Genomic DNA, 26,202 nt, shown 5'->3' on the forward strand with positions numbered 1-26,202 from the left:
TGAGTGCTCACTGGAAGGACAGATCCTGAAGCTGAGGCTCCAATACTTTGGCCACCTCATGAGAAGAGAAGAATCCTTGGAAAAGACCCTGATGTTGGGAAAGATTGAGGGCACTAGGAGAAGGGGACGACAGAGGACAAGATGGTTGGACAGTGTTCTCGAAGCTACGAACATGAGTTTGACCAAACTGCGGGAGGCAGTGCAAGACAGGAGTGCCTGGCGTGCTATGGTCCATGGGGTCACGAAGAGTCGGACACGACTAAACGACTAAACAACAACAAGTATTGCATTCATCTTCCAAACAACACAAGATACACAATATACATTAAAAAAAAAAGAGATCATGAATAAACCCATAGTCAATAAAAAAGTTTCAACACCATATGTCTTCAGGATCTTCCGTCTACCTCACTGCGGTTTTTCTTTTTCTTTCTACTGCACCCTTTATTGCCTTAACCATCATCTATACTATATTCAATACCTCAATTATCCACCAAGTACTTTGCGAAAATCAATCCAGGCATACTAAAGATTTTAGTTGGGAAAAATGTTTTCTTAAATACCCCCTGTAACATTCCCACTTTGTAAACTTTTGGTTTGTTTGGTTCCTGATTATCTGTACAGAGTTAAATTTGAAGAAAGGATGTAAAGGATCAGAAATGAAGAAGCTAGTACCAATTATCCTCTGTGCCAGGGTTGCCAACTTGAGTAAAATATTGGGGGAGACCAGGTAAGCCCAGCCCCACATAAATCACATGACACAGTGCACACACACCATTAGAATGGCAATGCCCACCAACGTTGGGGAGGCCCAGCCAGTAGCGGAGCTTCATGCTCTGGCACTGGGGGCGGGGGTGGCACCAGGCCCACTCTGGGGTCGGGGTGCGCCTCCCGGAGGGGCAGAGCGCGTGTTCCGGGGTGCGCCTCCCGGAGGGCTGTGGCACACCTCTCGGGGGCACGGCACACCTCTTGGAGGGACGTGACACGTGTTCCGGGCCGCGCGTGTTTTTTTGGGGGGCGGGGCGCGCCTCCCGGAGGGGCATGACATGTGTTCCAGGGGCTGGGCGGGTGCCCATGATGGTGCCCCTTGGAGCCCACTGCCCCTATCTTCCTACGCCCCCCTCAAATATTTTACCAGGCGAGCCCCTGGGAGTTGCCTGCTATGCTAGGGTTGCCATATCTTGAAGAGCAAAAAAAAAAGAACAGTCTGAGCCACTGCCAGCCCAGCTAGGGAAAGAGGCATGCAGGGCCGTCGCTTGCTCGTTGCAGCCCAGGGAAGAAGCAGTGCTGCTTGCCACTCTGGCCGAGCGGCTGACGGGGGGCACCAAGGAGGAGCAGGCAGATCGCGGCCCTCTTTTGTGACCAGGCGGGGGCCGGCCGGGCTCCGTCACATGTGGGCGCGTTGCCGGGCGTGTCTCCCTGCTGTGTCTCGGAGAAGGGGCGGCGCCCAGAGGCGCCCACCGCTTCTGATTGGCTGCAGGAGTCAGCCTCCAGAAAGACGCAGGCAGCGGGCGTTGGGTGGCAGGCGGGCAGCGCCCCTCAATTCTGGTGCTCTAGGCAGCTGCCTAGTCTGCCTTCATGGACGCACCGGCCCTGGCAGCAGCCATGGCATGCAGAGAAGCCCAAGCCCCCCCAAACCCAGACATTTTCTTTAAAGTGTAAAAATCTGACCCATGTGATTATGTTACCCCCCCCCCCCAAACGGGTACAACATTCCCCTCCACCACCGATCCCTTTGTTGTTGTGGAGGATGGAGCATTAAGAGAAGCACAGAAGAATTACAGGGAAAGACTTCCCAGACCAGATAACATTATTTGGTGTTTAATGAGCACACTGGAGGACTCCCAGAATCTGCATGTTGCAGCAAGGTTCAAAAAAACGGGGAGGAGGGGAAAAGACCCGGAATCCATCTTCCTTTTCCCTTGGCACACAACTCTCTTTATCTAAGCAACACCAAATCTCTCTTTATCCAAGCATTAACATTGGGTTAAGCTGGAATTACCTACCACACCTATTGCAAACAGGATGTCCTTTTCTCTTCTTGGATTGGGGGTGGGGTGGGGGAGGAAATGCACTGTAAAGAATGATCCTTGCACGGGTTTGTAAGTTGCATTTTAAAAAATAAAAGCCCCCGCTGGGCAGAGGGCTGCCGACTTTTTCCTTCCCAATTGAAATAGAATTACATCACTTACACTTTTCAGACTCGAGTCATTGATTTCATCCTGAAGGCAAAGAGGCAAGAGGAGGCAGATTTTACAGCCTGGGAATTGATTCATGCCATTTCCTTGTTCAGCACTTCCTAAACCCTTTGAATTAAATAGTGTTGTACCAACGTTTCTGTGTCTGTGTGCAATATATAAATGTAACATCTGATCCTGACGCATGTCGCCTGAGCATTCTTAAATCCAGAAGCCTGGGAAACTATTAGAAAGGCATGATAGTTCAGGCAAGCATGTGTTCTTCTTAATTAAGAAAATTTACTTGGGTGACAAAGGGCTCTGTCTTCACCCTTCAAATGCCACCAGTACTTGAAACTATTGGCTAAGTCTCTGGGGGGGCAGTGATCACCTCCGTGTTCACCCTGCAAGTTTATTTTCATTTTCAGCAGAATCAGGAACACCACCAACAAAAAGCAAATACTGCTTCTACATTGTGGCCAGGAAGACTTCCCCCCCCTACAAACATATTTGCACAGTTGTGCAAAAATTACAGCACTTTGCATACTTTGGTAAAGTGACGACGTGTCCTGTTTTACAGAGGACAACCCCCTGGTTGACCGGCTGTCTAGACCAGTTTCCTATAATTTAAAAAGCAGCACCACAATCAAATTTTCTCACTTACGAAGGTGTCCCACCACAAATAAATTTTCTCTTTTTTTGGATCTCCCGAGGTCAAATTCTTTGGTAGCAGAGGGAATCACAGTTGAGGCACTTTCTCTGATTACAAACTCAATTCGTTCCGGAGGTCCGTTCTTAACCTGAAACTGTTCTGAACCTGAGGTACCACTTTAGTGAATGGGGCCTCCCGCTGCCGCCACACGATTTCTGTTCTCATCCTGAGGTACAGTTCTTAACCTGAGGTACTACTTCCGGGTTAGCAGAGTCTGTAACCTGAAGCGTTTGTAACCTGAAGCATTTGTAACCCGAGGTACCACTGTACTATTACCCGTATATATTCCGGCGTATAAGATGACTGGGCGTATAAGACGACCCCCAACTTTTCTAGTTAAAATATAGGGTTTGGGATATACTCGCCATATAAGAAATACGACCCAGCGTATAAGACGACCCCCGACTTTTGAGAAGATTTTCCTGGGTTAAAAAGTAGTCCTTATACGCAGGAATATACAGTATATTGAGGGGCACTTTCCCCTATGTCTCAGAGGCCAAAATAACTTGGCCAGCCTTGGATACTGTGCTTCTCAACTTGGGAAGGGATGATATTTGCCATTCCCCTGCAGGCAACAAAGTATCTTGGGCTTGCCCAGGCCCTCTCCATTGTTCTGCATAGGAAAGGGAGAGCAGCATATTTCCTGTTTGATGAAGGTAAAAGAGCACTCAGCCACAAGATGACTGGTTCCTTAACCCTCACAGTCTCAAGGTGTGTCTGGGCCTCAAGTGATTTCTCTTTCTTTCTTTCAGCCAAGGAAATTCAAGGATGAAGGACAATCTCCGTTTCCGTTCAGCAAAAAAAAGACCCAGGTCCTGCTTCTGTGCAGAAAGGGATGTGGGTACATGCAGAATGCATGTTAAAGATGACCCAAGACCGTGGTCTTTGTGGACCTGGTTAGCCCAAGGCAGGTTCCAGCACATATTTAGTCTTTTGCTACATCTTCAGGGCATAGCTGAGGAGGAGAATGGAATTCCCCCATAGGCCTGGTGGGCAAATGACCCTAATGTAAGCACCCCCAAACTCGGCCCTTCAGATGTTTTGGGACTACAACTCCCATCATCCCTGACCACTGGTCCTGTTAGCTAGGGATGGTGGGAGTTGTAGTCCCAAAACATCTGGAGGGCCGAGTTGGGGGATGCCTGTCCTAATGGGAGAGGGGAACAGAAAAACCTTGTGGCACAACAAGTGTTTTTCTGTGGTTCGTCCACATTCATGAAGGCTGGAAAACGTTCGTGCAAATTCCCATGCACACAGAATTGCAAGGACAAAGGCAAAAACCCACCAGAAAGGACGACGTTCCCATTCAGTTTGGCGGGGCTTGTGCAGAAGAATGGCTGCTAAATTGGGCCGCAAGAAGTCTGGCCACCCTTGTCAAACCTGTTCAAGGTTAAGGAGCAAAGGCACCGTCCGTTTTCCTGCCCCTGGCTTTCCGCTTGTACAATGTGCGCAGAACTCAGTTCTCTCACTGGGACCAACCTAATTTGTTTTACCAAGCAACCCCTTGTCTGCAGGAACCTTTTGACATGACACACCACCGTTGAGCCTGCTCTCTTGTTGAGAGAAATTGCAGGCAGAATAATGAGACTCAATCTGAGAAGCAGTTTGATACACAGAGCAGCCCGGGTTAGGACAGTCTGACGAGTGTTCACGGCTCCGATTTCTAGGAGCTTTCAAGACGAGGGATGAGCACACCTGCCCATTTGGGTTTCTCCTTTTCCCCATCTTAAGTTCTGTTCTCCACAGCAGTTTGCATTTTCTTTAATTTTTTTTAAAAGTCCCCGTGAAAATTCACCAGCATTTTAGCGCTCCTATGTTTGTATGCAATTTCGCCTCGTATTTACATATTTATTTACTTATTTATCATATTTACAACCAGCATTTTCATACACCAAGGTGACGACTAACACAAGTGTAATAAAATCAATCAATCAATATCTGTAATACGTGATTAGAAACATTGATAAAACAGCAATAGATTACTGGCTGGTTAAAGAGAAGAGTAATCATGCTGTAAAAGCCTCTTTTAAAAAGTGCATTTTTAAAGAGGCATTTGAACAAGGCCCTGTAAACGAGAAGCCAAGTTACAGGGAACCAGGCAGAGGGCCTTCTCGGTAGTGGCACCCACCCTGTGGAATGCCCTCCCACTAGAGGTCAAAGAGAACAACAATTACCAGACCTTTAGAAGGCATCTCAAGGCAGCCCTGTTTAGGGAAGCTTTTAATGTTTGATGGATTTCTGTATTTTAATGTTTTGTTGGAAGCCGCCCAGAGTGGCTGGGGGAACCCGGCCAGATGGGCAGGGTATAAATAATAAATTATTATTATTATTATAACAAAGACAGGCAGGGGATTCCACAGATCAGAGCCTCGGTATATGCATTTGGGTACACCTTACTTGGCTGAAGAGCCACACTGCAAAATTCAGAAAAGTGTGAATTTTGAAGGCTAGCCGTGTGCCGGTTTTCTTCTTTTTCTTTGGAGAGTCCTCATTTGGTAAGTTTGTCTTTAAATGCAAACTGAACTGAAATTCTCCCCCTCCTCTATTCCGCATGGCTTTCTTCATATGTGGCAGTGCTATGGCGAATAGACAGCAGGCTGATTCATACACAGCAGCATTCCATACCTGCAAATTACACATCTATGTACCGGAAAACATTTCAACCCAACTTTCAGGTCACACTGCCCTTGCAAATATTTAAACACACAAATCATAAAAACATCACATCCCTCAATTCACAATCTCCAATAGTTAAAACAGAGCTTTCCAAACTAGTGTGTCGCGACAGGTTAGTGCGTCAGCTGCAGTGTGTAGGTAGGTGTGTCGTGTGAAAGCTCCCCACTCTCTTCCCGGGGATGGAAAGGGGTTAGTTTAACCTCTGGTTTGCTAGAAAAACTGTGCCGTGAAACGATGCCCATCTAAAAAGTGTGACACCACCAACACACACACACACACACACACACACACACACACACACACACAAATGACAGAGCCATACGTATTTCTCCAGGGATGGAATTCCAAAGATGTGGGGCCACATCAAAAAGACCCTGTCTTTGGCATCCAGCAATCTAACAAGTCTTAAAAGGTAAATGTAAAGGGGTTGCGGCGCTCATCTCGCTCTATAGGCCGAGGGAGCCGGCGTTTGTCCGCAGACAGCTTCCCGGTCATGTGGCCAGCATGACAAAGCTGCTTCTGGCGAACCAGAGCAGCGCACGGAAACACTGTTTACCTTCCCGCCGGAGCGGTCCCTATTTATCTACTTGCACTTTGATGTTCTTTCGAACTGCTAGGTGGGCAGGAGCTGGGACCGAATAACAGGAGCTCACCCCGTTGCAGGGATTCGAACCGCTGACCTTCTGATCAGCAAACCTAACAAGTCTTACCAGCAGACAAAAGAGAGGGCTTCCAATGCTGATCTTCAACTTTGGACAGGCTCACTGAAGCAAGCAAAGGCGTATTTTTCCATTCCAACTGCTCCTGGACCACATGAATTGGCAGGAGCAGCACTGTGGCCAGGGCAGCCGATTGTAACACAACAGCCCAAAAGCCTCACAAAAGGAAGTGCCGCCTTTTAAGCTGGTTTGGCCTGGAGACTGCCTTCCTGCTGCCATGGCTCCTAGCATGGAAATCGGACAAGTGTGAACACGCAGACCTGTAGCAGACAACCACACAGCTCCTTTGAGATAAGGAGGTGATCTGAGAAATCACGAGGAAGCCAAGTCAGGGCTGCTACAAGGCATCTGCTTAGTGGTTTCAAAGTTGTTTCAGCTTTTAAGCTGCTTGTCTCTTTTTATTTATGCCTTTGTTGTGGGCGATAGTTTTAAATGTCCATTATCCTAAGCTAACTTGAGTGCCCAGTTAAGCATTGTTGTTGTTTAGTCGTTTAGTCGTGTCCGACTCTTCGTGACCCCATGGACCATAGCACGCCAGGCACTCCTGTCTTCTACTGCCTCCGGCAGTTTGGTCAAACTCATGTTGGTAGCTTCGAGAACACTGTCCAACCATCTCGTCCTCTGTCGTCCCCTTCTCCTAGTGCCCTCAATCTTTCCCAGGCTATTCAGTGGCACAACCTCTAAAAACACCCACCCACCCTTTCCTTGCCTCGATGCCTGGATGCGCATGTCATATGAATGAATCCATTGTTGTTTTTCTAGAAAAAGAGGCTCTGGAACTCACCATGAACATCTCCCTTGTTCTCTTAGAACGGCAGTGGCACCTACCTGAGAGGTGCCAGAACTGAGTTCCTGTGAGTTCATCCTGAGAAAAAGCCCTGGATTAATCACATCTCAGATGTGCTCTGCATCACTACATAAACCTTCTTATTTTAAGAGGATAAGAACTTTTTATTCACTTGCACATGAGAGGAATCGCTCAGATTTGGCAGCAGCATGAGCAGCCCAGGGCCAGTGTTGGGGTGGCATCATCATCACCGCCACAAACCTACTGGGGCCTGCATTTCAGTAGGAGCCCAGTGCCACCCATTCCGCACCTCTGGGTCCCAGGGAAAGTAGTAGCAAGCAACAGGAGGGAGCACAAAGGAACAAGAGCAGCATACCCAGGCCCGTCCTAGCCATAGAGGCTAGTGGCGCGGAGAACCATGGCGCCGGGCGCTGGAGGGCACTGGAAGGGCGCCAAGTTCCGGCGATCTGGCCAGGACTGCGCTCCTTCTCCGAGAACTCCGCGCTGCGCCTCCTTCTCGTTTCCCCAGCGCTGGGTTCCGCTCAGTCAAGCTTCGCCACCAGCGCGCGCACAGCGCCCAAGCAGCTCTTGCTGGTCCCGCGGTGCGTGCGTTGGTGGCGAAGCTTGACTGAGCGGAACCCAGCGCTGGGGAAACGAGAAGGAGGCACAGCGCGGAGTCCTCAGAGGTGGCCTCCCGCTGCTGCCGCGGTCCGCTTGGCACTCCCGGGCCCTTGGAGAGGCTCTGGAGGGGGGCGCTGGAGGGACCTAGCGCCAGGGCGCTGGGTGGGATTAAGATGGCCCTGAGCATACCCAATATCCAATATCCTGGGGATCACATTCGGGATGCTTGCTTTTTGGCCCTGAGCTCTGGAGTGAGCCAGCTGAGTGGTGCAAGAGCCCAAGACTAAAAAACAAAACAAACCAAAAACCAAGTGTCTTTTGGTGTTCTGGTGCGAGCCAGCTGATTCACACGAGAGCATGAGACCAAAAGCAAGTGTCTTTTGGTCTGACGATCTGGCACAAGCCCACTGACTTGTGCCAGAGCACCGGACCAAAAAATGGGACATTCTGGGATCCAATCAGAACCCAGGGTGGCTTACGTAATTATGTTTTTAACGACATTTTTATTTTCACACGAACCACTTACAACTGCTTATTATTACAGCAGTACCTCAGGTTACAAACACATCGAGTTACAAACACTTTGGGTTACAAACTCCACTAACCCGGAAGTAGTACCTTGGGTTAAGAACTTTACCTCAGGATGAGAACAGAAATTGCATACTGGCGACGTGCCGGCAGCAGGAGGCCCCATTAGCTAAAGTGGGCTAAAGGACGGTTTCAGGTTAAGAACAGACCCCCAGAATGAATTAAGTTCATAACCCGAGGTACCACTGTAAATTAATTGCTATATACAATTAATATATACAATATATGCTTACAAAGCTCACACACACAGCGTTGCATAGGGAGCTAGGCTGTACTCCCTCAGACTACCTGTCCGTTTTGTTCAGAAGTGCCTGAAGGAGCGTCTCCACCCCCATCGTTCTGCCTGGACACTGAGGTCCAGTACCGAGAGCCTTCTGGCGGTTCCCTCGTTGCGAGAAGCCAAGTTGCAGGGAACCAGGCAGAGGGCCTTCTCGGTGGTGGCGACCGCCCTGTGAAACACCCTCCTATCAGATGTCAAAGAGAAAAACAGCTACCAGATTTTTAGAAGACATCTGAAGGCAGCATTGTTTAGGGAGGCTTTTAATGTTTAATAGATTATTTTATTTTATTTTTCTGTTGGAAGCCGCCCAGAGTGGCTGGGGAAACCCAGCCAGATGGGCGGGGTATAAATAATAAATTTATTATTATTATTATTATTATTATTATTATTATTATTATTATTATTATTATTTATTAAAGTGTCCATGGTCTGACTGGCAGCAGCTCTCCAAGATCCCAAGCAGAAAGAGGTATTTCACACTGAGATGCCAGGAACTAAGCCTGCAAAACAAGCCTTCCTCTTCCAAACCAGGTTCCCTTCCCACAAATCAAGTGGAGGAGAGTTCCCTCTTCACTACTTTTAATTACTCTCAACCTGCTTGCATGTGAAGACCACACAACCACTTAGAAAACAAGAAAAGCAGAGTCCCAAACTGCTTCTTAAGTACAGTCGTACCTTGGAAGTTGAATGAAATCCATTATGGAAGTCTGTTCAACTTCCAAAATGTTCGGAAACCAAAGCGCGGCTTCTGATTGGCTGCAGAATCTCATGTAGCCAATCGGAAGCCAAAGAAGCCTCGTTGGACATTTGGGTTCCAAAAATAGTTCACAAACCGGAAAAGCCACTTCCAGGTTTGCAGCTTTCGGGAGTCAAAACATTTGAGAACTAAGCTGTTTGAAAACCAAGGTACGACTGTATACAATTAAAATCGTCTAGTGAGTGGTGCCTCGCTAGACGAATTTAATTCATTCCACGGGTCTTTTCTTATAACGAAAAATTCGTCTAGCAAATCCCATAGGAATGCATTGAAATTTTTTTGAATTGTTTTTGCCCATAGGAACGCATTAATTGAATTTCAATGCATTTCTATGGGAAACCGCGATTCGCTAGATGAATTTTTCGTAAAACGAATTCGTCTAGCGAGGCAACCTCTGCTCGAAAAATCCTTTCGTTAAGCGGAAATTTAGTTAAGCAGGGCATTCGTTAAGCGAGGCACCACTGTAAACCTTTTGGTCATATTTCCAGTTATCAGACAGTTACCGCCCAAGGATTATACCTGAGAGGAGAAAGAATAGAGTATTGCCTTGAATCATCATTTCAAGCAAAGACTGGGTAAGCTGGCTGCAGTGGAGCAGAGGAAGCAAGTCATATGAGGATAAGCAGAAAGGAACCACGCCAGGTTTTGCGTGTGTGCTTGTGTTTGCTTTTACGGTATTTCATACAAATGTGAACAAAGAGTAAAAGGAAAACACCTTGGCTCACATGTATGCACCCATAGCATTAAGGGCTGCACCTGTTTAGAGCACTGGGGTGCTGCATTTGTAACCAGGAGTGGGGAATTGTTTTCAGCCCAATGGCTATATTCCCTGCCAGGCAATGTTCTGGGCGCTGCATGCTGGCGATGGGCAGGGCCAGAGGCAAAAATGTGCCCAGCAACGGATATGACTCTTACCATTGTGCAGTTGGCTGCATTCCAGTCATGCAAAAATTAGAGGTTCCTACACGCCACTCATTGTTGTTGTTGTTGTTGTGGTCCTCCTCCTCCTCCTCCTCCTCCTCCTCCTCCTCCTCCTCCTCCTCCTCCTCCTCCTCCTCCTCCTCCTCATCTCTCCATCCAGGGGCAAGTCTGGGGCAGCGTCAGGGCCGGATTTAGGTTTGGTGAGGCCCTAAGCTACTGAAGGTAATGGGGCCCTTTATATCCCCAGCTGTCCTTTGTCAACAACTAATTGTCACAGTTTTTGTGACATGCTATATGGTACTTTATGGACCTAATAGAGATCTAAAGCCATTTGCACATGTTGCCGTGCAACCAGTGCTTGCAGAATGTAGGCACCCTAGATATAGAATTGAGCAAACCAGTGATATTTTAGGGAGCAGGCTAGCAGGCGGGGCCCATGACTTACATCAGGCACCCCCAAACTTCGGCCCTTCAGATGTTTTGGACTACAATTCCCTTCTTCCCCGACCACTGGTCCTGTAAGCTAGGGATCATGGGAGTTGTAGGACAAAACATCTGGAGGGCCGGAGTTTGGGGATGCCTGACTTACATCATAGGAGCCTACACAACACAAAACACTGTTGCTGTATGTAGGTTTTATTTTATTTGTTTTTTATCTTAAATTTAGGAAATGTACATCCAGTTCGTTTCCCGTTTACTTTTTGGGGGGGGGGGGGGCTTGTTTAGCTTATACGTAAGTCCGGGACTGGGCAGCATCCAGCGTCTTCAACTGTGTGTGTACACACACACGTCTTATCCAATAAAATGAGCCCCAAAGCTCAAATTCTTGAGCTCCTAATGATGGGAATCGGTAATAACTCTCCTTTAAACCTAAACAATTTTTATGACTAAAGTGACAAAGTGACAAACAAACAATAATAACAATAATTAAAATACAAAGCAAGCCAGGAATAGTACTGTACAGTACAGTACTTGTAAAACAGTACTGGTTGTTGCTACAGCAAACAGATAATTTGCTACTGGAGCCTATAAATCATGGCAGCCGCTACCGAGAAACAGGAAAAAAAATGCAATAGCAGCCACTTCCCTCACATTCTGCACCAGCCACGTCTGTAGGTGCCAAAAAGCTTTAGGAAACGAAAGTGATTCACAGACTTAAGGAGTCTCAAGGCAACACTACCATGTGACCACTCATACTACTGGCTGAAGTAGACAGTGGAAGCAGCAGTTGCTTAAGCAAGTCGGGACCAAGCCACACAACAGGTTAAACCCACTAAACCTCTTGCTTTTAACTGAAACGGGAAATTCAAATGTCACTCAGCCACAATCTGATCTCAGGCGAGCTGCTTCTCTCTCAAGGTGCTTCCAGGAGGGGGGGTTAATTTGCAGACAGGAAATCAGTAACAGGTTTTGTTTTTAAAAAATAAATAAATTATCGGATTGTCCCTGGAAAGGACTAATCCAGCGAGTTGGGGTGGGGGGTCTGGCTGGCATTTTGATGCCAACCACGTTGTATGGGGGAAAAAGACCACCACCAAAGCAAACTTGCATGCAGGAAGAGCACCAGGCTTCAGCAATGTGGAGATAACCCAGGTGTGGAGAACCTGTGGCCCTGCAGATGTTGCTGAACTAAAACTTGCATCATCCCTGGCCATTGGCGGTGCTTGCTGAGGCTGATGGGAGTTGGAGCCCAGGCCCCCCACACCTGAGACAACCATAGGAATCTGGATTATGGCCTGGAGGACGGCCTGGATTACAATAGCTAGAATCCTGCCTAGAAGCTGCCTCTATTCCTGCCCCTATCTTGCAATCATAGCTGCTGGCATCTCCTGGGTGAGCAATTGATAGGAAGGAAAGTCCACGAATTTCCATACAATGAGAAAGATGGGAAGCCTTTTCTGAAGCTGGAATGCCATCAACATGCCCTGGAATGAGCACTGAAGGTTCCTCAGCTGGCTTCCATCAGCCTTCTTGCCATGGGGCAGGCACCCCCAAACTCGGCCCTCCAGCTGCTTTGGGACTACAGTTCCCATCATCCCTGACCACTGGTCCTGTTAGTTAGGGATGATGGGAGTTGTAGTCCCAAAACAGCTGGAGGGCCGAGTTTGGGGGTGCCTGCCATGGGGCAAAGAACAGTTAGAGCAGGCAAAGGCAAACTCCAGCCCTCCAGGTGTTTGGGACTACAATTCCCATCACCCCTACCTAACAGGACCAGTGGTCTGGGATGATGGGAATTGTAGTCCCAAACATCTGGAGGGCTGGAGTTTGCCTATGCCTGAGTTAGAGTAAGGGTGTGAGATTTATATTGGGAAATGGTTGGGGGGGGGGAGGATGGGTTAATAACTCGCTCCTAATCAGACACAAAAAAACAGGGAGGAGCTCCTGATCACAGATCACCTGTGCCTCTACTTACACCCTTATTACCTGCTCCAATGAGCCTTCTCTGGTATTCAAGAGCATCTTTCTGTCACCAAGAAAACACGGGGAGTAAAAATAATAATAAACACCCCGGGGAGTGGTATCCATGTGTGTACATGGAGAGAAGAGAGGCACAATTGTTGCCACGTCTGTCAAGTTCCTTTCAAGCGTGAAGGCAAAAGGGTTTATTTGCCTAAAAGATGAAATCTGAGAATTTCAGAAGCTAACACTCTCCAATTGCATTCTGGATTTTAACTCACTCAGCATAAAAGCCAAGAAATCCACCTGCTGCAATAGCCAGCCAAGACCTAAGGCTGCCGCTACACTTCTGCAATGGCACAGCAGATAGAAGGTCTCCAAGTACGGCACACCCAGGGTATCTTTTGGACAAATCAAGGTGCACTTGTAATCTTTTGGCTGCAAGCACTACAGATGCCTTTCCCTCTAGATGTGCCAACTCTTCGGGGGAAACTGGGTTCTGGGAGGAGAACGCATGCTGCAAACTGTGGCTCATGGGAGAAAGAGAAAAGGATGGGGAAAAGCGTAACTCAGAGTCATCTCATGGGCGTAGGCAGGGGGTGAAGGAGGGGGCAATTACCCCCCCTAGAAGTAGGGCCGCTGGCCAGCCTGCCCCGCTGCCCGCTCGGTTCCGTCTCCCTTCTCCTTGGCTGGCTGTGGAGCGGGCGGAGGGGAAGCCAGGCAACCGCTTTGCGTGGCTCTGGGGCTTTCCCTCCACCTGCCCCGGCGATTGCAGAGGGGGAGGAGGGGATCGGAGCAGCCCGATTTTGGGCTGATCCTGGCTCCCCCTTGCCCCTGCCGATCACGGAGGGGGAGAAGGGAGTCGGGGGAGGAGGGAAAGCTGGCAAGGGAGAAGGGAGCTTTCCTTGCCCCGCTGTGGCCCCTCCCCCTCCCCTTGGCCCCCCTGATTTTCATCCTGGCTACGCCCCTGAGTCATCTGAAGAAAGCCAGTGTGGTGTAGTGGTTAAGAGCGGTAGACTCGTAATCTGGGGAACCGGGTTCGCTTCCCCGCTCCTCCACATGCAGCTGCTGGGTGACCTTGGGCTACTCACACTTCTCTGAAGTCTCTCAGCCTCACTCACCTCACAGAGTGTTTGTTGTGGGGGAGGAAGGGAAAGGAGAATGTTAGCTGCTTTGAGACTCCTTCGGGTAGTGATGAAGCGGGATATCAAAGCCAAACTCTTCTTCCTCTGCTAGTCCTACCATGGCCGAGCCTTTTGTTTGACGATCCTTGAGCAACTGCAACTTAAAACTTCAAGGGTTTCTTCTATACTACCACCCTCCCTAGCTGAAGAGGGAACATCCCATGGCCCTCTCCATGCCTTTTCAATCCTCACATCAACCCTGCGAGGTAGAATGAAGCTATCATAGCCTCTCAGGCCAGGATCTATCAAGGGTGACCTTTGGACCCAGGTTCCCCTAGTCTAACCACATAATGACTCCTGACCTTGACTATGCACTGCTCTTCCCAGTGCTCAGCTCCGTAAAGGGTGAGCGCTCTACTGCTATTTGCCCTTGACGATCTCTCCCCCTCTCTCCCCCCTTTTATCTCAAGTGTGAGACTGCTCCTTTCCACAACGCCCTTCAAGGAAAGCGACTCCTATGGCACCAGATAGCTGCATGATACAAGAGAAAGTCAACTAACTGCCTAGCCACGTTTTATACCCAAACACATTTATATCTCCAAAGGTTATTTCTTTTTCCACACCATATTTTAACATGCCTTTCAACCTATGGGTTAAAAAGAAAAGGCTGTAACAGCTCCGAGAACCAGGCCTCTGCTCACTCGTGTTCAGTGCCACCTGAACCATATTCAGAAATTGCATGCAGACTGTTCAATGGTGCCAGCCACATAGTAAGTAAGTAAACTTTAATACGGTCAAAGACCAGCAAAACCAGCCACATAGATTTCACCACACCAATTTTGCACAGCCTGGACTGACTGTTTTCCCCGGGAAACCCGGGAAACCCCCGTATTTCCAGCTGACCCCAGCCGAAAAAATGGATTTTTTGTTTTTCCCCGGTTTATTCTGGTGCGGCGGCCAATCGCTTGCCACAGCCACTGCCAATTGCACTCCTCGCTGCATCCACCAATCATAGCTGCCAAGTCTCCCGTTTTCCCTGGGAAATCCCCGTTTTTCCAGCTGTTCCTAGCTGAAAAAAACGGATTATTCCCCCCCGGTTTATTCTGGTGTGGTGGCCATTTTGGAACTGGGCGGAGCATGCTCAGAAGCAACTTTTGATGCTGCTATGCCCAGTTCCAAAATGGCCGCCGCACCAGAAGTCACGCTGCAGCTATGTCCATAGCTGCCAAGTCTCCCGTTTTCCCCGGGAAACCCCCGTTTTTCCAGCTGTCCCCAGCCGGAAAAACAGATTTTTTTGTTTTCCCCAGGTTTATTCTGGCGCGGCGGCCATTTTGGAACTGGGCAGAGCATGCTCAGAAGCGACTTTTGATGCTGCTCTGCCCAGTTCCAAAATGGCTGCAGCGCGACTTCTGGTGCGACAGCCATTTTGGAACTGGGCACAGCAGCATCAAAAGTCACTTCTGAGCATGCTCTGCCCAGTTCCAAAATGGCCGCCACGCTACTTCCGGTATGCTACTTCCGGTCCGGTCCCTTATTTTTCAGAGAGGAACTTGGCAGGTATGCTAATGTCCCCGGGAAACGCAGCAGCAGCGGCAGTCTCAGCAGCCCAGAGCAGTTGGCTCTGGCTGGCTTCAGGAGCTGCTTGGAAGTCCCCAAATGATGGTGGTGCAGGGTCTCAAAGATGCAGCTTCCGGGCTGCCTCCACCTTCCCTGACCCCAGCAACTAAGCTGTGAAGGAAGGCTTCGTGCTGCCTATCGGAGCTTGCATGCAAGCAGGAAGGGACAGGGGTCTCTCAGTTAGGCAACAGGAAGCCTCCCTTCCCAGCTGAGCGATCCCTGCCCCCTCCTGCTTGCACGCAAGTAGGAATAGGATTGGGGCTGCTTCGATGGAAAGAGAGGCATCATGCTGCCCGAGCCTCACCACCGCCGCTGCTCTCGGCCCTCCTTCTCCGCCTTCCATGCCTGGCCCACTGCGCACTGCTTCACCACCACCAAAGAACCAACAACTCAGGGGCTGCCCAGGCTCATGGAGAAAGGAGATGGAAGCCTCGGAGGAAGGAAAAACATGGCGGATGAGGTCAAGGCGGCAGCCCCCCCCCGCCATCACTGCAGCATTAACACCCTGAATGTGTAGGATTTATTTATTTATTTAAAGTGTCCCTGGATTCATTGAAAAAAAATCTGGTAACCGTACTCTAGCTTCCTGGGTTTCTTCCTCCCACTTTTGCCTCAACCTGCAATCCTAAATATACACGCTTACCTGGAACTATTCCCATTGAACATAATGGGTCTTACTTATGAGTAAACATGCACAAACTCTCCACATACCTGCCAATACTTTGAAGCCAATATCTGGGATGCCACCTCCTGTTTTGTTTTTATTGTGAGAGCACGGTAGCCATCAGGGGCGTACCCAGGATCAAAATTAGGGGGGCAAGGGGCGGGAGGGGAGGGGCCACAGTGAGAATGTGGGCGGGGCTACGTGGCCTGCGCCTTTCAGCTGTTCCGAGGAGGCGGCCCCAGGCTCTCGCTCCCCGCGCGAAGCTCCAGAGGCCCGCAGGGAGCGTAAACCTGGGGCCGCCACGCTGTGCCCCTCAGCCTTTTGCTTCTAGGGGGGCAACTGCCCCCTGCCTACGCCCATGGTAGCCATTTTGGTTGCCATGATCTCGCGTTGCTGGGCATTGTGCAAGATCTTTTCTGGGGGGGGGATTGTGCTGTGAATGCACGTGATATCAGAGCAACTAAAATAGCCGCCGTTCTCTCATGATAAAAAACGGAATGTCCTTTCTTTTCTGGGACACTTGCAGGGTCATAGCTGCCAAGTCTCCTGTTTTCCCTGGGAAATCCCCATTTTCCCAGCTGTTCCTAGCTAAAAAAACAAGTTTTTTTTTGTTTCCCCCCGGTTTATTCTGGCGCGGTGGCCATTTTGGAACTCGGTGGAGCAGCATCAAAAGTCACTTCTGAGCATGCTCCGCCCAGTTCCAAAATGGCGGCAGCGCTACTTCCGGTCTGCTATTTCCGCCCGGTCCCTTATTTCTCTGACAGCAACTTGGCAGGTATGTGCAGGGTAGTTCTCTACTCCTATACAAATTGCTATAGGAATGCATTCATAGGAACCCTGTGACTTATAAGATCCATAACTGTAGACAAGCATCGCCCGATACGTTCCAAGGCACTCTCTCAATGCATTTGGGTTGACAGTGAGACATAGTCAGAATGCCCGGCACTCTTGTGCACATCCCAGAATCCTCTACAAAATGCAGCAACATAGCAGTCAACTTGACATAAACAAGTTTCCTTGACTGTAGGAAATCTGGATAACCACTGTCAGTTACATCACACTGGCTCACAAGATTCATGCCTTTCCACATGAATTTACCACATGAATTTATTAATACGGTCGCAGACCAGCATCAACACGCACAATATCACAGATCTTAAAACATATCAAAAATACAAAGGACAGTGTGAGTATAACAAGGATTTAAATTTAAAAATTAAAATTAATTATTAGCGTACCCCCTGTAGTTAGCATTTCGGGGTTTGATCATCATGGGATACCACTTGCTTCCATTCATGCCTTTCAGGAATCTGAAATCTATAAAGTAATCAGATGCTCTTCTTTGAAACACATTCAGGATGCAAGGAGAAAATTGTTCCTGGGACCCGACTCCAAACTACTTTCACTTCAAAGCACTCCATCATTAACAGATGATATAATTGTAGGCTTAGGCCTGCTACTTGTGAAATAGGCCTTGCAAAATATGACAGAGCACATTAGCAGCCCATGTCTCAGACAAAGAAGCCATTTTGATGGAATGCTAGAAGAGGCAATTCATCCAGTTTACTCCAGTGGGAGGGGGTTGAGGGGAGGAGCAGGTTCTGCCAAATGCATAAAACTAAGGGTGCCTCCACCCAGACTGTCAGTATTTTGTGGGAGGAATTCAAGCGCATTCTGGGAAATTTAGGTTTGCACAATTAAAGTGAATTAAAGCACACTGTCCATAGGGCAACTAGTCCACTCGGGGGGGAGGGGGGATAGAGAAACAGACTTTTCGTGGTTAGGATTAGGAAAGCAAGGGGAAAATACATTTTTAAAAGTGTGGAGCGAACAGTCGGGGTACAATGTGTAAACACAATGCAAAGTAAAGCAAGATTAATGATTGTTGTCATTTAATTGCCCAGCAAATGAATGAAAGTGAATGCTCAATGAAGTTCAGATATAAACTCTGTGCAAGATTTCCGAAAGCAAATCAGGATGAATGCTTAATAAACAGAGCATCTGGAGCAGCAATATAATACTACCACCCACAACTCAGTTCAGCACTCAGAGTTACTATGACAAGGGAAGAGGATAAAGAAATCTCATTGTCTGCCATTTCTTTGCAACATGTAGTTGGTATGTGCCTTAATGGGGCCTTATTCTGCTTTATAAGTTGTTCCGAAATGCTTCCCCAGAGCTGGTACTGTACTTTATTGTTTTCCGGAGAGGCTGCAGTGCCGCAAAAGCAGGGCAATTCCATCATCACCCTGGAAGGTTTGTGGTATGAAAAGTTACGGAGCTGGAGGAGGAAGTTACTGTACCGGACATGCACTGATTGGAAATGAGGCGGCAGGATTGCCCTCAAAACTTTTGCGGGTGCAAACAGTATTGCAAATTTGCGGGATTGGGCGAAACTGCCCTAACACTGTCATGAGCAGAAATCTTCAGGAATGTGCAATAAAAGGGGCATCTGTGCACCTGCGCTGTTAATCCTCCTCAACCCCTTTACTTTGTTTTAACAAAGAGTAAAGGTAAAGGGACCCCTGAATGTTTGGTCCAGTCGCGGACGACTCTGGGGTTGCGGCGCTCATCTTGCTCTATGGGCCAAGAGAACCGGCGTTTGTCCGCAGACAGCTTCCGGGTCATGTGGCCAGCATGACTAAGCCGCTTCTGGCAAACCAGAGCAGCACGCGGAAACGCTGTTTACCTTCCCGCCAGAGTGATACCTATTTATCTACTTGCACTTGACGTGCTTTCGAACTGCTAGGTGGGCAGGGACCAAACAATGGGAGCTCACCCTGTCGCGGGGATTCTGAACCCCACCCCCCACTAATAGTCCCCACTTGAAATCATACATTTTTTTATATTTAAGATGAAAACCAAGGTTTTGATCAAATCCACAGGTGATGATGCTTTCAAATGTTCCTTGGTGTTCACACTGCTCTCCCCTTGAGTTACCACTCACTATCAGCCAATTTTTTTTTAAAAAAGAAACGGTAAGCGATCTAGCAAGTTTAGTCTTGCGTCAGTTAACTCTGTGGCAAGAAAGGCTGTTATCTTTCAAGCAGCTGCTAACCTTTCCATGCAGGGCTGTCTAGCTGGCACAGAGGTTAACCCTTCATTTGAACTAGACTTTAAAGATGCAATCTTTTATAGGCGCTTTCCTGAGAATAAACTCCATCAGGCAGGATTTACCACAGAGCAGACGGGCACAGGACTGCACTCTAAAAATCCCCCACTTTCTCGCCATCTGAGGGAAAAGAGCACGAGGTAATCCTTTAAAAAATAAAAGAAAAATGGTTTACTCTCAACAACTTCCTCACCTGTATAAAAGGTGTGCACTGGCCTTCAACAAGACCACTGCTGCATTAAAAAACAAAAAATCAATGCGGAGCCTGATCCTATGCACATTTACTCAGAAGCAAGTCCCATTGAACTCAATGGATCTTTCTCCCAGGTACAGTGTAGAAGTCTGGAGTTTCATCTGCTCATAGAGGAATTGCAGCATTTATGGGAATGTGACCCAGGTGGCGCTGTGGTTAAACCACTGAGCCTAGGGCTTGCTGATCAGAAGGTCGGCGGTTCGAATCCCTGTGATGGGGTGAGCTCCCGTTGCTTGGTCCCAGCTCCTGCCAACCTAGCAGTTCGAAAGCATGTCAAAATGCAAGTAGATAAATAGGGACCGCTACAGCGGGAAGGTAAACGGCGTTTCCATGTGCTGCTCTGGTTTGCCAGAAGCGGCTTTGTCATGCTGGCCACATGACCTGGAAGCTATACGCCGGCTCCCTCGGCCAATAATGTGAGATGAGCGCGCAACCCCAGAGTCGGTCACGACTGGACCTAATGGTCAGGGGTCCCTTTACCTTTAAATTTGACCCCCCTGTAACACATGCAGTTTTGCTATTCAGTTTTGCTATTATAGACTCTGGACTGAATGGTGTTGATGGGTGGCTGGGTGAGCACCTTAGAGGGCAATGTGCATTACCAGACGCGTAGCAAGGGAGGGGCGTAGGGGGCGGTCAGGACGCATGCGTGCTGCGGAGCAATGCCCCGCCCCGCGCAGCCAAGCGGCACCGTTCGCCACTGTGCATTACTTCAAATTGTGATAATCCTCCAACCTTTGGAGCCCTCTTGCTCATACTACTGAGTTGGGCTCTGGATGAGTGCCCTGAAATCTTGCCCCGATGACATTATGTCGACCTCCATACAACAGTGTAACAATGAGTTCTGATCGACTGCTTTTCACCTGCGGTAGCTGCACATCATATCACCCACAGACTTCTCCTCCCGTCCCACCCACCTGTAACATCTGCATACACGTAAATATATCTGCTGGAACGATGGAAGTTCATTGGTTCTTACAGAGCGATGGAGGTAAAGATACTCAGCGTTTCCAGAAAAAAAAGCTTGAGATCAGGCTGGCTGGAAGGGAAAACATCTAATGCTCAGTTGAGTGGCAGCAGCTCACCTACCTTTAGGCAAAGTTGGGGAGGGGGAAGGGGGAGGAAATAAAAATGAATGCAGCTTTTCAATGCACTGCTTACTGAAGACATATTTGTGGTGCCATTGCCCCCTAAGCAATTTTTGTTTGCACTTTTTTTTTAAAAAAAGAAATAAAGTCAAGTTTAGGCTGTGGCCCTCCAGATGTCATGGGACTACAACTCCCATCATCCTTAACCTTTGGTCCACAGTGGCTGAAGCTGATGGGAGTTGCAGTGCAGAACATCTAAAGGGCACCAGGTTGGGGAAGGTCAGTAATGTAGTGGTATAATCTGATTGCAGACTCAGTTCATACATGCATAGGAGCCAACTTTGCACATCAAGTTGTCTGCAGAAAGGCTGGACAGCCGAGATTTTTTTCCTCATCAGAAGATGAGTGTATTCACTGTCACTTTTGCCATCTTGTGAGTGCTGCCCTGTGTTGCAGACAAAAAATGACCCATGATCTGAGCACATGTTGAATCATTCTCTTGACATGGGCATACTTTTCACAGGGGGTGGTGGTGTGGAGAGTGGGATTGCAAATGGTCCCAACTTGTGGCAGGGGGTTTGGGTGGGCTGGGCAGGTCGAATCTCAAAAGAGAAACATCAGTGGCATGACTGCAGCGACTAATCGTTCCTTAATTGTAGTTTTACTTTTGTTGCTTTGGTGGTGGTGGGATTGTGGTGTCTGCCAATCCAATCTTTCAAATGGATACAATAACTTCCTTAGTCATTTGTGCTAACTTGTCCAAAGCAACTGAGCTGTACTGAAAGCCTAAGCTGTGAACACAGATGTCCCTGATTAAACTGTTGCCTCCATTATCAACCGACTATCAGGGATCAGCAAACTTTTTCAGCATATGAATGAATTCCTTTGCCCCACAAATAACCCAGAGATGCATTTTAAATATTACATTCTACTCATGTAAAAACATGCTGATTCCCGGACCGTCCGCGGGCCGGATTTAGAAGGGGATTGGGCTGGATCCGGCCCCCGGGCCTTAGTTTGCCTACCCATGGACTAGGTAGTCTCCAACAAACTAACATCTCTCACCCCCCAGTTGCAATACATGATAATACAAATCTCCTTTACTACATACATTGTTGAACATACTCTTCACTACAGTTAGAACCATAGAATTGGAAGGGACCCCAAGGGCCATGCGGTCCAACTCCCTGCAATGCAGAAATCTCAACTAAAGAATCCAAAACAGATGGTCTTAAAAACCTCTGCTTGAAAACCTCCAAGGAAGGAGAGTCCAGCACCTCTGGAGAAGGTCCATTCTGAGATTTGCTTCTGCCGGTCTCTCTTTAGTCAATGGAGTAACAACAATAACTACAACTGCAGGTGGAGTTTAGAGCAGATGTTGTTGAATATCTAATTTCAATCAGCTGCAGCAGCCAGCAGGGCCAATAGCCAATGATGATGGGAGTTGGAGTCCAACGACCATAAAGAAGGCTGATTGCTGAAGAATTGATGCTTTTGAATCATGGTGAAACTCTTGAGAGTCCCATGGACTGCAAGAAGATCAAACCTATCCATCCTGAAGGAAATCAGTCCTGAGTGCTCACTGGAAGGACAGATTCTGAAGCTGAGGCTCCAATACTTTGGCCACCTCATGAGAAGAGAAGACTCCCTGGAAAAGACCCTGATGTTGGGAAAGATTGAGGGCACAAGGAGAAGGGGACGACGGAGGATGAGATGGTTGGACAGTGTCCTTGAAGCTACGAACATGAGTCTGACCAAACTGCGGGAGGCAGTGGAAGACAGGAGTGCCTGCCGTGCTCTGCTCCATGGGGTCACGAAGAGTCGGACCACACAAAGAGTTGGACAACAACAACAAACAGTGGAAAGGAACCACTTTGGCTACTTCTGATTACATGGGATGAGGATCATCATTGCAACATGAAGGGCACCTTGCAAGCCTCCCAAAAACTGTCATGCCTAAATTTGCAATGCCAAATGAGCATTTGAACCTCATAGGGGGTTATTTGGTGCACTTGTGAATGATGTTAATACAGGATAGGCGCAGCATTTCAAAATCACAGAGACACATACCACAGTCTGCCTTTAGGCAATCGAAGGAGATTTGAGAAAAGTGCCGCTTCCTGTGGTGCACACTTACATACACATACATCCGCAGAATCAATCGCAGCTCTCTGCTCCGATCAAACAAGTTTTGCAAGATTTCGGTATTGGTTCAAAACCCGTCGAACCTGTGAACCAGAGACCTGAGTGCAACGCCTGTGTCACAATAAGAAGCCACCCCTCGTTCAAGTCCGTCCGAGTGCAATATTCTACCCCAGTGGAAAGGGCTGGAAGGAACTGACAAGTGAATGGATCGTAAGGCGGTTTACTCCCAGTGGCAAAACCCGCTTTTCATTTGTTCAGGATAGTTTGAGGAGGGTGGGATGGGAGGGAGAAGACAGGCAGGAGGAAGCAGCAGCCGCAGAAAGAAGACATCTGAAGTAGCCAGGTCCAATCTCTCAACTCACCTCCAACGCAACCGAACCATACCCCCCCCATCTTTCCTAAGGCAATAGTTTTAGCGGGAGACACAAACACAAAACTAAAGTACCCCCCTCTATTTTGATCGCCATTCTTTAAAACGGCTTTTTTAAAAAGAGGGAAAGTATTAAAGCCTTCTAATGTATATTTGTATCACCAGTTGAAGCAAAGGACGCTTTGGGGGCAGGGGCGGGGGCACCACAGGTTAAAGCATCCCCGCGCAGCCACGAATTGACCCCAACTCCAGAGGGAAGCCCCCCACCCCTTCAGCATCTACCCCACGGCACCCTGTCCCCAAATGCGCTTCCTCCTCAAACGGGAAAGCCACCAAGGCTTGGGAGGGGCGCGCGTCTGCCCCCTGGCCAAGGAAGGAGCCCAGCCCAGCGGCTCCCCAGTCCTAGAGGGAAGTGGGTCCGCGCCCCGATTCCCGGAGTCCAAAGCACAAAGGCGAAGAGGCTGCACTCACCTCGACCGGGACGGGACCACTTCGGCGCGGAGGTCGGCGCGCTCTCTGGCCACGACTGCTGGGTAGCCTTCGCTCTCGCGCAGGTGGAGCCCGGAGGAGGCGGGTCCCGCCCGCCGGACTTCTCACCTGCCGCCGACCCCGGGCGAGCCAGCGGGAAACTCCGCCGCCCCAGGCACAGGTGTATCTCGGAGCGGCGCCGCTGGGTCCTAGGGCCGGGCGGCGCGCCCCGAGCGAGGCGCCTCGCACGTTGGGTCCTAGCGCCCGGAAGCGTTGAAGCGCCACGTTGGGGGGTACCCCCAGGGGTCATCTAGTCCAACCCCTGGCAAAGCGGGAAGCAGCAGACATTGGGCACACTTCGGGCCCCGCTTCATTGCTGAGTGAACCGGAGGCGGCCCTCCGGGTTGAGAAGAAGCAGGCTCCATTGGTAGAGCGTGAGACTCTCTATAAAAAAATGTTTAGGGGTACTCTCATTTTCCTACTCATATTGAAATACTGCCCCTCAATGAGGCCAAACTTAGATTCACAAAATGTTTAGGGGTATGCATACCCCTGTCCCCCCCAAAAAAGCACTGTGTATAAATTTTTTGTTTTACACTTTTAGAATATTCATTTAAACAACCTTAAAATGTCAGTGACTTCCCTTCTTCTCTTATATCATAAATCCTTGCATATTTTACATAAACTAAACCATTCAGTATTCCATCATTACATCCCAAAAAACTTGTTCACATTGTTGAATTTATCTTAATGCTGCCAACGTTTTCATGTATACACAACCCCCCCCCCTATATTCAATAATCATTTTCCAATCTTCTTTAAACCTATGTTCTTCTTGTTCTCTTGGGCAAGCTGTGTATATTCCGTCTTCTTTAAGTTGCCATTCTTCTTTAGTTAGGATCTCGTGGACTCGGGCAAAAGATTCCTGCATTGCAGGGGGCTGGACTAGTTGGTCCCCGTGGCCAAATGATAGCTAGCTAGATAACACACCTGATTAAATGGGCCCTAATCCACGAAAGTTTACAGTCCTCCCCCCCCAAAAAGCTGTTTTGTTTCAAAACTACAACAAGAGGGGTTGTGGTTCCTGCAATGATCTAATATAGTTTACCCAGGCACATGATTCAAATAGTAAGCGTGCCACGTAATGCAGTGAGAAGGGAGAGGAATCAAAACCCAGAAAGGAGACAGTGGCAGAGAGCTAGAGCGTGCGACAGAGCTAGCAGGGCAGGGAAGGGGTGGGGAGATAAAGGACAAGCATGCTTGCAGGCAGTTAGACCTCACCACAACCTTTTCAGAACTGTACACTGCTAAAAATGTCAGATCAACACAATTAAAAAAAAACCCATTAACCATTTTGCGAGTGTAGACCCTTTAACTTTCCCCAAATAAATTCAGAGAGGACTCAAATTTTTGGTTTGGTTCTTGGCAGAATTTAGGCCACAACTTTATTGATTACAATCAAGTGAGCGGTTGCATAGGCTCCGGTTCGACTAGCTCCCTGCACCCTTGCAGGCAGCACTGACCCAGGGCACACCGTAGGTCAGCCTAGGGTGAACACCCAGCAAAGTGGAAATTGGTGTCCAGCCATATGCCCCCCTTGGACTCTGGCTCAGGGCACAACCCCTCTGAAGGTTGATTAACCAAGAGTCCCAGGATTCCTTTAATCGCATAGAGATGGCCAGACCGCTCTGCCACCCCTATCACCTGAACCAGAGCCTATCTGCAACCCTACAAGTTGTGATGATTTGCTACACGGCAGGTGAAACCCAAATGGCACCAGCCAATCAGCCAAGTGGGGGAAATTCCTGCCGTGCCCCTGTCCCAATGACAGACGACACACGACGGCATAGCAAGGTCAAGTGCACAAGCCCTAAATATAGGGAGAGGTGGGCGGATGTTCTGATGCACTGGCCCCAAAGAGGAAGATCAGGGACACGTGCATGGGCTTAAATGGAGGTCCCTCAATACAATTTCGCTGGCATCCCATTGGTCCAATTGCACCCAGCACCGAGGGACCTCCAATAGGGTGTTGTGGCCATCCAAACGTTCCCACCCACAACACAGGGTCTGGTTGCCAGGTCACACTGCAACATGTGCCCTCTTGTTAAGGAGGACCTGATTTATTGAGTTTTCAAGAAGTGTCTGCACAGATTTGCATAGCTGCAGACACAAAGTTGTGAGGCATTGTGTTGAACCACTAAATGATGAGGCAATAAAACGACAGAACAAACGCCAGCTCTGTATCCTGTATCCTTAGGCAGCTCAAACTGACTCGGGAAAAGGGTGAATAGATGATCACCAGCCCCGTAACTGCCAAACAGAAAAGGTTGCCTAGCCACTCATTATTGCTTCTCAGTGTCTTAGAATAATTCGTTGGGTTGCTGTAAAAAGCTCTGCAGAGGCAGGCTGACTGTGAGTCAGATATGGAATCTTAAGCATTGGGGGAAACCAGCTTTGCATATATCAGTCATTTGGATCCTGCCCTGAAATGGCAGATCCCCCCCCCCATCAAGCATCCATGACAGATATCCATCTAACCTCTGATTAAAACCCCCCAAGGAAGGACACCTTTTGTGGGAGTCTGTTCCACTGTCAAAGAGCTCTTGCTGTCAGAAAGTTTTTCCAAATGTTGAGTCGGAATGTCCTTTCTTGTAGCTTGAAGCCATTGGTTTGAGTCCTACCTTCCAGAGCAGGAGAAGACAAGCAAAGAGAACATTTTCCACCAT

The 26,202-nt window shown here is 48.6% G+C and overlaps 1 protein-coding gene across 1 annotated transcript in view; it reads right to left on the reverse strand.

The window, feature by feature from the left end:
• GALNT6 (polypeptide N-acetylgalactosaminyltransferase 6) overlaps window positions 1-23,643 on the reverse strand; it is a 61,257-nt gene extending 37,614 nt beyond the window's left edge. Inside the window, exon 1 of the mRNA XM_060272106.1 lies at window positions 23,480-23,643. The gene's annotated coding sequence lies outside the window, so the exon portion shown is untranslated. The remainder of the gene's footprint in view (window positions 1-23,479) is intronic.
• Window positions 23,644-26,202: the final 2,559 nt, after the last annotated feature.

Source organism: Zootoca vivipara, chromosome 2 (genome assembly GCF_963506605.1).
Source record: "Zootoca vivipara chromosome 2, rZooViv1.1, whole genome shotgun sequence".
Lineage (NCBI taxonomy): Eukaryota > Metazoa > Chordata > Lepidosauria > Squamata > Lacertidae > Zootoca > Zootoca vivipara.